General features: G+C 45.0%; 1 protein-coding gene across 2 annotated transcripts in view; it reads right to left on the reverse strand.

Annotated features, from left to right (window-relative positions):
* The window catches only part of LOC147673413 (mucosal pentraxin-like), a 97769-nt gene extending 96934 nt beyond the window's left edge, over positions 1-835 (reverse strand). For both annotated transcript variants that reach the window (XM_086947275.1, XM_086947276.1), the window contains exon 1: positions 747-835. The gene's annotated coding sequence lies outside the window, so the exon portion shown is untranslated. The remainder of the gene's footprint in view (positions 1-746) is intronic.
* Between the last annotated feature and the right edge of the window lie 11834 nt (positions 836-12669).

Consider the following 12669-nt stretch of genomic DNA (forward strand, 5'->3'; position numbering starts at 1 on the left):
CACCTCCAATTCGTGGTGTCTAAAAGTTTTTTTTTCCATTTCCAGCCAAAGCTGCCTGACCTCACCGATTCCCCATTTTATCAGCTGAATCACCATATTCGTTCAGTATGGACCACAATGCTCATATTAAACTCCCCTTCAAAACATTTTCCCAGTGATATTTCTTTGCTCTGCCCTCCTAGTTTATTCATCCGGTCTCTAAATCATCCAACACCGAAAGATGTGACTTTCTTAAAAAAAAATACCTCGGGCAATAGACCCAGGGCAAGGGTGGGTGACACTCAGTCACAACGGAAACTTTCGAAACTAAATTCTGACTTCTGAGAACTGAAGAAAAAAAAAGAAAAGTGCCAACTCCTTTGAATCACGGCTGGAGCTCGTCTGTCCCTCGCATTTTTTTGTTGTTGCAGATTTACAAAGCGCGAACTCCGAAGGTCAATTGGAGCGCTTTACACGAGCGCCAGATCACATTACACAAGGTCAGATAGATTTTAGTTTTTTAAGCACAGGGGGGCAGATTTTGCGCCACTTTTGCGTCACTTTTCCCATGTTAAAAGGGACGCAAAAGTGGTGCAAGGGGCGTCTAAATTTGCCCCAGAATCACAGGATGCTGAGCCGACGCCGAGACTCGAACCCGGTTCCCTGGCTCTAAAGTCAGCAGCAGAGCCTAACCCTCCCCCCCCCCCCCCCCCAATAAAAGGTCAAGAACGAGCCCTTCCTGGTCACTCACACACGAAATGACTTACATGTCAGATGCGAAGCAAAGGTCTTCGAAAGCCCACTTTATGTCAGGAAGTTGCCTGGACAGCAGCCGCGCGCGACCCGCACGTGCTTTATAGCCCCCACGTGAGATGCACGTGACACATATCAACCAATCCGATTCGCCCAAGTATCAGAGGCAGAAGGCCATATATTTCGCAATCCAGCTCTTAAATATTGAGGGACTAAGGGAAAGCTTTGGGACTTTCTGGTATCTTGCAAGAAGGAAGTTGACAGAACACTTGATCCGTGTAGCAATAATTGGAGTTTGATGAAGTATGCACTTCTACTCAGCTTTGCTGCCAACTTAAAGGAGCCCTTCCGTCAGAGTTTAATTCCTTGCCTGGCCCGGAAGATTTAGCTTTCAAAAACGTGGCTTGTCTTAGCCTCCATGTGCAGCAGTCTGAAGCTAGGCCTTCTCTCTGTAAACCCACATCACTGGAATAAACGTCTCCAGACTTACAAGTATCCTTCCATCTAACATCCCAGGATTTCATAAGCAGTGGCAAAGCCAACCGGTCACATCTTTTGGCTTGCACTGCCGACCTATTCTTTGCCAAAGCTGTTGCCTTGTGTCCCAGCCTGATAACATAATATAAATATCAATATATGCATGCTCACTCATCTGACAAGACATGGCTGACATTTTTTTTGTTTACCTTTCTGGGCTGGCCAACTAGGCGGATACCAGTCTTTGAGCAGTGAATAAAAAAATGAAAGATGCATCAATAGGAGCAGTCTGACAGCATAGTGCAGCTGCCAGGACCTCCAATATATATATTTTTTTTACATGGATGAAGAAAAGGTGTGGCAGTGTGAGGCAGAGGAACTATGGTGGGACGTGTGGGGGAAGTAAACGAGGACATGAATAACAAGGTTTGTGGGAGCAACCAAAGAGGTTAGGGTGGGATTTAAATGAAAAAAGTGCTGATTTGTTTTTTTTAAAGAATCTAAAAAAATACAAGAAGGCAGGGGGCATTAGGGAAGCAATACACAAGCTTGATGGTGGCAACATGGAGGTGAGTGGATGTTGGGGGTAAATTAGCACACAGGGGAGCGAGTGAAAAAACACATGCTCTCCCATGGAGTGCGGAAAGCCAAAAAAAGAAATCAGTTCCCTGAGTGTGAGCAGTAGAAGGACACAAGCCTTCCAATCAAATGGATTGCAAAGAAGCTTTGGTCCAGGGGATGAACAAACACCAGAAGAGGATGGAAAAACATCGAACAAGAGGCCAACAACCTCTTATAAACAATGACCCAAACCCCAGAGTACGTATTGGTATCGTCTACGATAGGTCATCAAGTGCGAATAAAGTTAAAGAGAGCCCCGATCAAACCTCAAATTCATGGAATTCACGTTCAAGATGATTCGGTTTCCCTCGAATGACATGGCTCCTGCCTTTCAGAAAACAGATGATAAAGAGGGCAGTGGTCCTGATTAAAGCTCTTCGAAGGAAGAAGTTGTGAGGGGGACATTTGGCACTGTTATGGCTGTCTTTCTGCCAGCCCTCTGGAGAAGGAGAATGATGGAGAGTGACTCCAGCCTATCACCCTCATAGCATAGGGATTAGGCCGATAGACAGGGATCCTGTCTTATAGATATAAGGGCATTTTCGTGCCATTTTCCTTAGAGTAAGGCTTATGAATTTAAGTTAGGGGTTAGATATATGGGTATTAGTCATGATTTACTCATTTGCTAACATGCCGATCTGTTTCTCATGGAGCTATGTATATTATGGGCTCCGTAGGCCTTAAGCGAGACAGACTCCATTTTGCTTTCTGCCTGGTAGCTCGAGAAGGCTTTCTAGGTGAAGTGTAATGTTTTAGTTTCAAGCTGTTGTTCGCTTGGAGAGAACCGGTTCAGGCTGACCCTTATCGAAGGAATGTATTTTTCTCCACTCCGAAGACACAACTTCAGGCCGGCCGGCTGGGAAAGTGTCCTTGGTACGGGGAGGTACAAGAATTTGGTGGGCGGCAGGTTACTGGCCGTGAATTTCCATGAAGGAACGGGCTTTGATATTAGCGAAGGTGTTAGTCTTTCAGTCAGTCAGTCCGTAGGCGGCATCTAGCCGTTAGCATCTCTACCATTATTCATTTTCATGGTGGACAAGTCGCCATCTTTGAAGTCGGAGAAAGATTTAAGACCGAAACTCTCTGAAAATAGACTGAACGAGAAGTGGCGCGGAGCGCACTAATGCAGAGAGAGAGAGAGACGGTAGCTAATTAACAGCAAGGTTCCGAGGTCCTGAGGGAGAGCAGACGAGTTTGAGCCTATCAGTGCAGACGTGTACCTGTGACGGCGGAGGGTGACTGCAAGGCGAGCCAGGACCCAGAGACGAGACAGGAGCCTAGATGACTGCCGAGTCCCGATTTCCCGTTAACCAGGTGAAGTCCGACCAATCTTTATAGTGCGTGCACCCTAATCTTTCCCTTTTATTTCTTGTGCAAATGTAATGCTGCATAGTAATGTGATTTATGTTTATGGTTAATAAATGCCCTAATTCATATAGAATTACCGTGTGCCTGGTGCTTATGTTCAATCTTGGTAAACGCAACTCCTAGGTGAAAGCTAGGCGCATGAATGGACGAGTAATCCCAATCAGGTAAGTGGTGATCACACAAATAGGGAGTGAGTGAACCTCTGATGTCAAAAGCAACGAGTACACTATACAATCTGGACCCATATCCAAAGTTATTATTGTAGTTTTATCCTAAGTAGACTGTCGAGATATCATCCCAATAATGTTTCATAGGAATGTGGTCGTCGTTGATATGCGGCGTTAATGAGAACGGCAGGAGGGATACTGCCGTGTAAAGCCACCGGATTGTGGTATAAGACTAAGTGAGAGCGTCAGGGGGGATACTGACGTTTATGTTTCGCAGGATCGCGAACGCTGGAAAAGGGAGCATTGGGTTCTGCAGGCCCGTGTGTAGACACGCCGGATTGTGTGTCAGATCTGCCCTGGGGTAGAACGGTCTGGGTCGAGGCGACCGCGAGGCCAACTGATGTGAATAAGATATTGTAGAAAATCCATATATGTATATTGTCATTCCCCATTCTTAGGTGCGACCTGTATATTCATCGTTATATCTACTCAGTGTAAATACGATCTAAGAAGGGAAGGTGAGTACGTTTTGGCTGGGTCACAGGGGCCCCTGGGGGCTGATCCCATCTAAACAGAAAATCCAGCCATTACATCTGGCGTCACGAACTGTTTACGAAGCCTGTGTGCATTGTGTTGTTTTTATCTCGTTGGTTTGCGCTCGGCTTGTACGTATAAAATTTTGTTTATAATTGTGTATATATTTTTTGTGTATCATTATGTTTGTGAAAAAATCATCGTCGGTTTTCAAATTACCGATTCAGATTCCCGGCTGGGAGTCTACGCCTTACGAGGCTTTGGCCCGTGAGTGGGCTGATTCTACTGGTTTGAGCGAAAATTGGTCTTCATTCTTGGAGCAGGCGGAGCCTGCTGATGTGATTTCGTGCCTACAGAAAGCGCCAGTAGTGAAGGGTGATGAGCTTCCTATTTTAGGACGCAGAGGGTGGATTGTTCTTAATGCATACAGAATAATGCATGAGAGGGTTGTGCAACTACAGAAACAGTTTAAAGATTCGGAAGGACAGTGTGTCGAGTTGCAAAATGCGCACACTTTGTTGCGTTGTCAAAATAAATTGCTTGCCGATAAACTTGAAACATATCAGACCATTGCCGAAAGGGCTGCGGTCCGTATTGCACGATATAAGTATAAACATCGTCGTGGACGTGTGTCTTCACGCAAAGTGCGTATGGTTGTAGCAAAAGCTGGAATGGATTGGAACCCCGATGAGTGGGACGGTAATATCTGGGATTCTCATACTTCTGACTCCTCGGCAGAGGAGGGTGACAAGCGCGAGTCTTCTCGCTCCGGACGTGATTGTAAATCTGCTTCGTGCATTGATTCAGCTCCTGATTGTGACCGTGCTCGTTCTTCCCGTGTGGATGACGTAGCTTGCCCTGATTGTGATGTTAAATCTAAGATGCGGGCTTCCTCGGAAGCTCTTCCCGCAGTTTCTGCTCACCCGATTTTTCGACGGAAATTACAACAAGCCCCTGGTAATCCGGGTGGTATCGCTCTTGACTGTATTGAAGATTTTACTCAGCAGGAGATCAGTGACATCCTGCAACGATTTAAACAACGACCTGGTGAGACCTTGCTTACCTGGATGGTGCGCCTTTATGAGCTTGGCGCTTCCGGTATTATGCTCGATGCCGTTGATTGCTTACGATTTTGCTCTTTGAGTTCTGATTCTACTATTCAGGACCATTTTCGGAATTTTAATGGTAATGTTCAAACTTCTTTGCTCCAGCTTGCGTCTGATGGCTGTAATCATAAATATCCAACTGAGTCTGATTGGCCCTCTGATGAAAAGCCGTGGTATACTCTGCGCGATGCGTCGCAACGTTTGAAGGAAGAAGTCATGAAAACCTGTATCTTCCTTAGTACTGCTGACAGATTATTGGATGGTCTTTTAACATCTTCTGTGCGTAATCGCATTATCCGTTCTTCTCCTGTTGCTTACAAGCAGGTCATGATGACTTTATTGATTAATCAAACTGGCAATCCTTTGTCTGCTGTGCTTGAGTCTGTTCGTCAGCTTGGTGAGTTGGGTGAATGGTTTAAACCTGAAAGACAATCCCGACCTGAGGGTCGTACTGGTGGGGACTATAAGTTCTCTAGACGTGACATGTTTCTTGCTCTCGTTGCTGATGGTGTGAAAAGGGAAGAGATCGATGGTGAACCCAATAATATCCTATGGGATATGTTCCGTAAGCGTGGTTTGGATCGGAAGGAAGGTGCCCGTCGTGTGCGAAAGAATGATTATGATCGTGGTTCGGATGACAGTGGTGATGAGAGACGACGTGTGAATTCTGATCGCCGTGATGACCGGCGCCAAGAACGTGGTGGTTCCCCCCGTCGTAGTGATGGGAGGGGGAGAGAGGATGATCGTGAAAGGGGAAGAGATGATCGTGGTTCTAGCAGACATAGAGATGCAAGGAGTTATTCCCCTGATATACGAAGGAGGGAGGATCGTAATAGACTCTCTGACCGTAATTCACAATTTTTTGAACATGATACTAATCCGTTTCGTACTGGAGACGGATATGAACAAGAAATTCTGATACCGAAGAAAACTGAAAACATCTACCCTGATCTGTCTTGGTTGACTGAACGCAGGAAAAATGACTAGGAAATAGGTCAAGCTCCGGTACGCAGGTGGGCCCACAGAGATTACAGACCATATGTAGATATTGAGATTTTTTGGAAACATCGTAATATCCAAAGGGCCCGAGCGTTGGTTGATACTGGGGCGGAGGCCACTTTAATTCATGGTAAGTCGAGAAAATTTCATGGACAATCTTTCACAATTACCGGCCTGGGTGGTAAAGAAACGCCCGCAGTTCAAACTGCACTTGAGATTAAAATTGGTAGGATTCCTCGTAGAGAATACTCTGTGTTGGTTGTGCCACTTTTGGAATACATTATTGGAATTGACATCTTGAAAGGTATGACTTTGCATTTGGATGATGGTTACTATCAGTTTGGTACTAGACAGTACATTTCGACCAGACCCGTACGGGTTGGCCGTTTACGCATGCCACCTATTAAGATCCCTTTAGCAACGAAAGTGATTTCTCAGAAACAATATCGCATCCCAGGTGGTCATGAAGAAATTACAGCTACGATTCAGGATTTGGTTGACGCGGGAGTCATTACTCCGGTCACATCCGCTTGGAATAATCCTGTTTGGCCCGTGCGCAAAAGTGACAACTCTTGGCGCATGACTGTTGATTATCGAGAATTGAACAAACATACACCTAAATTGACTGTGGCAGTGCCCGACATTGTTACATTGATTGAGAGAATTCAAAAGCATCCTGGTACATGGTATGCTTCTATCGATATTGCTAATGCATTCTTTTCGATTCCAATTGCCCCCGAATGCCAAGAACAATTCAGTTTTACATGGAATGGACGTCAAATGACGTTCCGGAGTCTTCCTCAAGGCTATGTACATAGCCCTACAATCTGTCACCGGCTGGTGGCGGAACATTTGTCTGAAGTGCCTACGATTCCACAAGTTCAGATTTGTCATTATATTGACGACATTTTGATTCAAGGTGAAACGCAAGACCAAGTACAGTCTCATTTAGATCAGATCATTGACTGTTTGCGAGCAAAAGGCTGGGAAATTAATCCTGATAAATTACAAACTCCATCCCAAGCTGTGAAATTTCTAGGAATTAATTGGCATGAAGGTCACAGAGAAGTGATCCCACAAGTTAAACGTAAAATACTTGATTTTGCTGTTCCCAGAAATAGGAAAGAGGCGCAATCCTTTATTGGGTTGTTTGGATTTTGGCGCCAACATATTCCACATTTGAGTCAAATTTTGGCTCCACTGTATCGAGTCACTCGTAAAAAGAATGCGTTTGAGTGGGGTGAACCTCAACAGACTGCTTTTGATTTGGCTAAAGAAGCTATTCAGTATGCTTTGGATTTGTGGCCCGTGAGTGAGGGTAATGTTGATTTGAATGTGTCCGTGGAAGGTCTGTATGCCAATTGGAGTTTGTGGCAAAAGCAGGGCAGACAAAAAGTGCCATTAGGTTTTTGGACCAAAAAGCTACCAGAGGCTGGTGAGCGTTATTCTCCTTTTGAAAAACAGTTGCTTGCTTGTTATTGGGCTCTGGTGGACACCGAGCAATTGACTTTAGGCCATGCTGTGATTTTGAGGCCTGAGATTCCCATTATGCAGTGGGTTTTGAGTTCACCGAAGTCCCATCGAATTGGACATGCTCAGGAGGCTAGTGTGATTAAATGGAAATGGTACATTCAGGACAGGGCACGTGTGGGTCCGAAAGGTGTTGCGGTTCTACATGAGCGAGTGGCGCAGGCGCCCTCCAATGAAGCTGAGAGTGAGCGTTCGGTTCCCGTAGTGCAGGAGTCTCCCGTGCAGTGGGGTAAATCATTTGATGATCTGTCCGTGGAGGATAGAAAACATGTGTGGTTTACGGATGGTTCTGCGAAGTTCATTGGTGACAAGAGACATTGGAAAGCTGTCTCCTATAACCCGACTACTAAGAAATTGTTGAGCACAACTGGAGACGGTAAGAGTAGTCAATATGCTGAACTCTATGCGATTTACCAAGTTTTGAAACAAGAGTTACCAGGTACATGTCATATTTTCACTGATTCTTGGTCCACTGCAAATGGACTAGCGGTGTGGTTGCCTACATGGCACTCGCACAATTGGGAATTGCATTCTAAGGAGTTGTGGGGTAAAGAATTGTGGCAAGAAATTTGGGAACTGCTTCCGCAGAGTACTGTAACAATCTTTCACGTGGATGCTCATACTCCAATCGACTCCCTTGACAAATTTTTCCATAACATTGCAGATGAACAGTCTAAAATTTCTGAGGCAGTGGTTGACATGCAAGATTCTGATTTGGCGGGATTGGCGAAATGGGCCCATCAGAAAGCAGGACATTTTGGAGAGAAAGCCACTAACAGGTGGGCTGCTGATAGAGGAATTCATATTCCCTTTTCTTTAATTAAAGATGCCATTCTACATTGTCCCATTTGCCAGCATTCTAGAAAGAAAGAGGTGCCTCAAATTGTTCGAGGTCACTTACATCGAGGTAAATTGCCCGCTCAAATTTGGCAGATTGATTATATTGGTCCGCTCCCCATGAGCAGAAATTGTCAATACATTTGTACAGCAGTTGATACTTATAGTGGCCTTTTGGTCGCTTTCCCTTGCAAGAATGCTACCCAAGTGAATACGATTAAAACCCTGGAGCTGATCATTCTATACTATGGTGTCCCATTCCAAATTCAATCAGACAATGCATCCCATTTTCGTGGAAGATTGGTGCAGGAATTCTGTATGGAAAACAATATCGACTGGGTATTTCACATTCCATATTATCCACAAGCTTCAGGACTGATTGAGAGAATGAATGGTTTGTTGAAAGAACAGTTGCGCAAGTTGACTGATGACCGTTACAGCCAGTGGAGAGATGTCTTACTTCAAGCTTTGTTAATACTTAATAATCGTCCTTTGTTGCATGCTGAATCTCCTTTGATGCGTTTGTTTCCTCCACATGTTGATGCAAAACCTAATTCTGTTGCTGCTACGGTCACATATTGGGAAATTACCCCCGGTGCTTTGGCCCCATGTAGAGCAACCCCAGGTTCCGCAGGCCTCGACCTGCATGCTTTAAATGATGTACACTTCCCAGGAAAGGATCGAATCATTGTTGAGACTGGCATTGGTGTCTCTATACCTGCCGGTAGTTTTGGATTAATTGCCCCTAGATCTGGCCTGGCCCTGAAAGGTGTTCAAGTCCTTGGTGGAGTGATCGACAGTGATTATCAGGGAGAGATTAAGGTTCTCTTGCTTAATAGCAGTGAGATGGATTTGTTTATCAAAAAGTCTGACCGTGTTGCTCAGTTATTGATTATGCCTGTCTTCAGTGGTGAGATCAAAAAAGGCTCTGCCCCAACGTTGCTAACTGTGCGTGGACAAAAAGGCTTCGGATCATCTGATCTTCCTGGAGCTAAAATATGGGTGCAATCGCCTAAAAATCCTCCTGAACAGGCTGATATTATTGCGACCGGTCATGACAACACCGTTTTGGTGATGAAGCCAGGGAAAGATGGCTGGGAAGCTGTCCCAGCTGACAAATGTTATTTACGAGAATGATTAAGGCCTGTGTTTGTATTCTTTCAGATCATTCTCTGGACTGCTGCTGCAGGATGTGTCGGCGCTAGACTCCTTTTGGCCTGCTACGCCGGGAGAGGAGAGGATCTACCGACGCCGAGTGATGGGATAACAAGAGCTACGCGATCCGCGTGGCAGAAGTCCTCCAATTTCTGGATCACACTCGCGAAGCGTGTGACGAACTCTCCGCATTTTTGCCTTACCCCCATGAAGAGCGTTACTGACATATTATCGACCTGTTTGGTCGCTGTCCCCGCATCTACTGAAACCCTTCGTCATGTATTTAATATATCCAGTGCCCGACCTAATGTCATTTTGGGCGACTTCTTGGCCCATGAATATTGTCCCTCATGTACTCTTCTTCCAGACCAAGATGTCCTACTTAATTCCAGAATCACTACTTTTAATATTACCCCTGGTGACCTTTGCTTCATGATGACCTGTAATCCTAAAGCCATCTCTGAATGTTTGCGGTTGAAACTCCAAGCCGCTACTACTTTTTCATTTCACCAGCGTTTGTTATGTATGAAAAGACTTCCTAATTCATGTTTTTCAGTGAAGAACAATATGACTTGCAAAAGTTTAGTTGTTGCCACTAGCCATTATCGTTCAATGTTGTTACCGGCTGGATGGCTCTTTTCATGCGGGAATTCATCTTGGCCCTATATTCCTGCGAATATTTCTGGTGGCCCATGTGCCATCATTAGATTAAGTTTGCTAATGTTTTCTTCACATCCTCCTTCACATTCCCGTATTGTTCGAGACTCTATGTCATTGCATGAAGACTGTGATTCCTCTGTTCATCTTTTCTCTAGATCAGAATATCTTGGCTTAGCTTTTTCTATAATTGGTGTTCCGGCATTGGCCGTTTATAATGCCAAAACAATCGGCAAAATGGCCTGCTGGATGGTCAAATCGATCAACCAAACGTCTACTGTTTTATCAGATTTATTATTGGACTCCCAAGGTGAACGTAGAGCTATTTTGCAGAATCGTGCCGCTATCGATTATTTGTTGCTAAAACACGGGCATGAGTGCTCTGAATTTGAAGGTCTATGCTGTTTTAATTTGTCTGACCATTCTAAAGATATCCAGTCCCATATTAATAAACTCCACGACTTGACGGCAGAAATTAGGGAACACATAGATCAGGGTTTCTTTGACTGGCTTTTTAATTGGCTCCCTGACATGCATTTTTTACGACAAATTTTGGGAGGGGTTATTATTGTTGTCTGTGTCCTTATAGTGATTTGCTGCTTCATTCAGTGTATCCCTTCCCTGCTACAATTTTTTAGAGTTACAAAGAGTCGTAGATCAGTTAGTTTTGTTTCATATTATTCGTCTACTGACGTTAGTTCCATTTAGTTTGTGGATGATAGACTGAAGTCAAGGGGTGTAATGTTATGGCTGTCTTTCTGCCAGCCCTCTGGAGAAGGAGAATGATGGAGAGTGACTCCAGCCTATCACCCTCATAGCATAGGGATTAGGCCGATAGACAGGGATCCTGTCTTATAGATATAAGGGCATTTTCGTGCCATTTTCCTTAGAGTAAGGCTTATGAATTTAAGTTAGGGGTTAGATATATGGGTATTAGTCATGATTTACTCATTTGCTAACATGCCGATCTGTTTCTCATGGAGCTATGTATATTATGGGCTCCGTAGGCCTTAAGCGAGACAGACTCCATTTTGCTTTCTGCCTGGTAGCTCGAGAAGGCTTTCTAGGTGAAGTGTAATGTTTTAGTTTCAAGCTGTTGTTCGCTTGGAGAGAACCGGTTCAGGCTGACCCTTATCGAAGGAATGTATTTTTCTCCACTCCGAAGACACAACTTCAGGCCGGCCGGCTGGGAAAGTGTCCTTGGTACGGGGAGGTACAAGAATTTGGTGGGCGGCAGGTTACTGGCCGTGAATTTCCATGAAGGAACGGGCTTTGATATTAGCGAAGGTGTTAGTCTTTCAGTCAGTCAGTCCGTAGGCGGCATCTAGCCGTTAGCATCTCTACCATTATTCATTTTCATGGTGGACAAGTCGCCATCTTTGAAGTCGGAGAAAGATTTAAGACCGAAACTCTCTGAAAATAGACTGAACGAGAAGTGGCGCGGAGCGCACTAATGCAGAGAGAGAGAGAGACGGTAGCTAATTAACAGCAAGGTTCCGAGGTCCTGAGGGAGAGCAGACGAGTTTGAGCCTATCAGTGCAGACGTGTACCTGTGACGGCGGAGGGTGACTGCAAGGCGAGCCAGGACCCAGAGACGAGACAGGAGCCTAGATGACTGCCGAGTCCCGATTTCCCGTTAACCAGGTGAAGTCCGACCAATCTTTATAGTGCGTGCACCCTAATCTTTCCCTTTTATTTCTTGTGCAAATGTAATGCTGCATAGTAATGTGATTTATGTTTATGGTTAATAAATGCCCTAATTCATATAGAATTACCGTGTGCCTGGTGCTTATGTTCAATCTTGGTAAACGCAACTCCTAGGTGAAAGCTAGGCGCATGAATGGACGAGTAATCCCAATCAGGTAAGTGGTGATCACACAAATAGGGAGTGAGTGAACCTCTGATGTCAAAAGCAACGAGTACACTATACAATCTGGACCCATATCCAAAGTTATTATTGTAGTTTTATCCTAAGTAGACTGTCGAGATATCATCCCAATAATGTTTCATAGGAATGTGGTCGTCGTTGATATGCGGCGTTAATGAGAACGGCAGGAGGGATACTGCCGTGTAAAGCCACCGGATTGTGGTATAAGACTAAGTGAGAGCGTCAGGGGGGATACTGACGTTTATGTTTCGCAGGATCGCGAACGCTGGAAAAGGGAGCATTGGGTTCTGCAGGCCCGTGTGTAGACACGCCGGATTGTGTGTCAGATCTGCCCTGGGGTAGAACGGTCTGGGTCGAGGCGACCGCGAGGCCAACTGATGTGAATAAGATATTGTAGAAAATCCATATATGTATATTGTCATTCCCCATTCTTAGGTGCGACCTGTATATTCATCGTTATATCTACTCAGTGTAAATACGATCTAAGAAGGGAAGGTGAGTACGTTTTGGCTGGGTCACAGGGGCCCCTGGGGGCTGATCCCATCTAAACAGAAAATCCAGCCATTACAGGCACTTAAACACCAAGGGACACTGCAGA

This window comes from Lissotriton vulgaris, chromosome 12 (assembly GCF_964263255.1).
Source record: "Lissotriton vulgaris chromosome 12, aLisVul1.2, whole genome shotgun sequence".
NCBI classification, from domain to species: Eukaryota; Metazoa; Chordata; class Amphibia; order Caudata; family Salamandridae; genus Lissotriton; species Lissotriton vulgaris.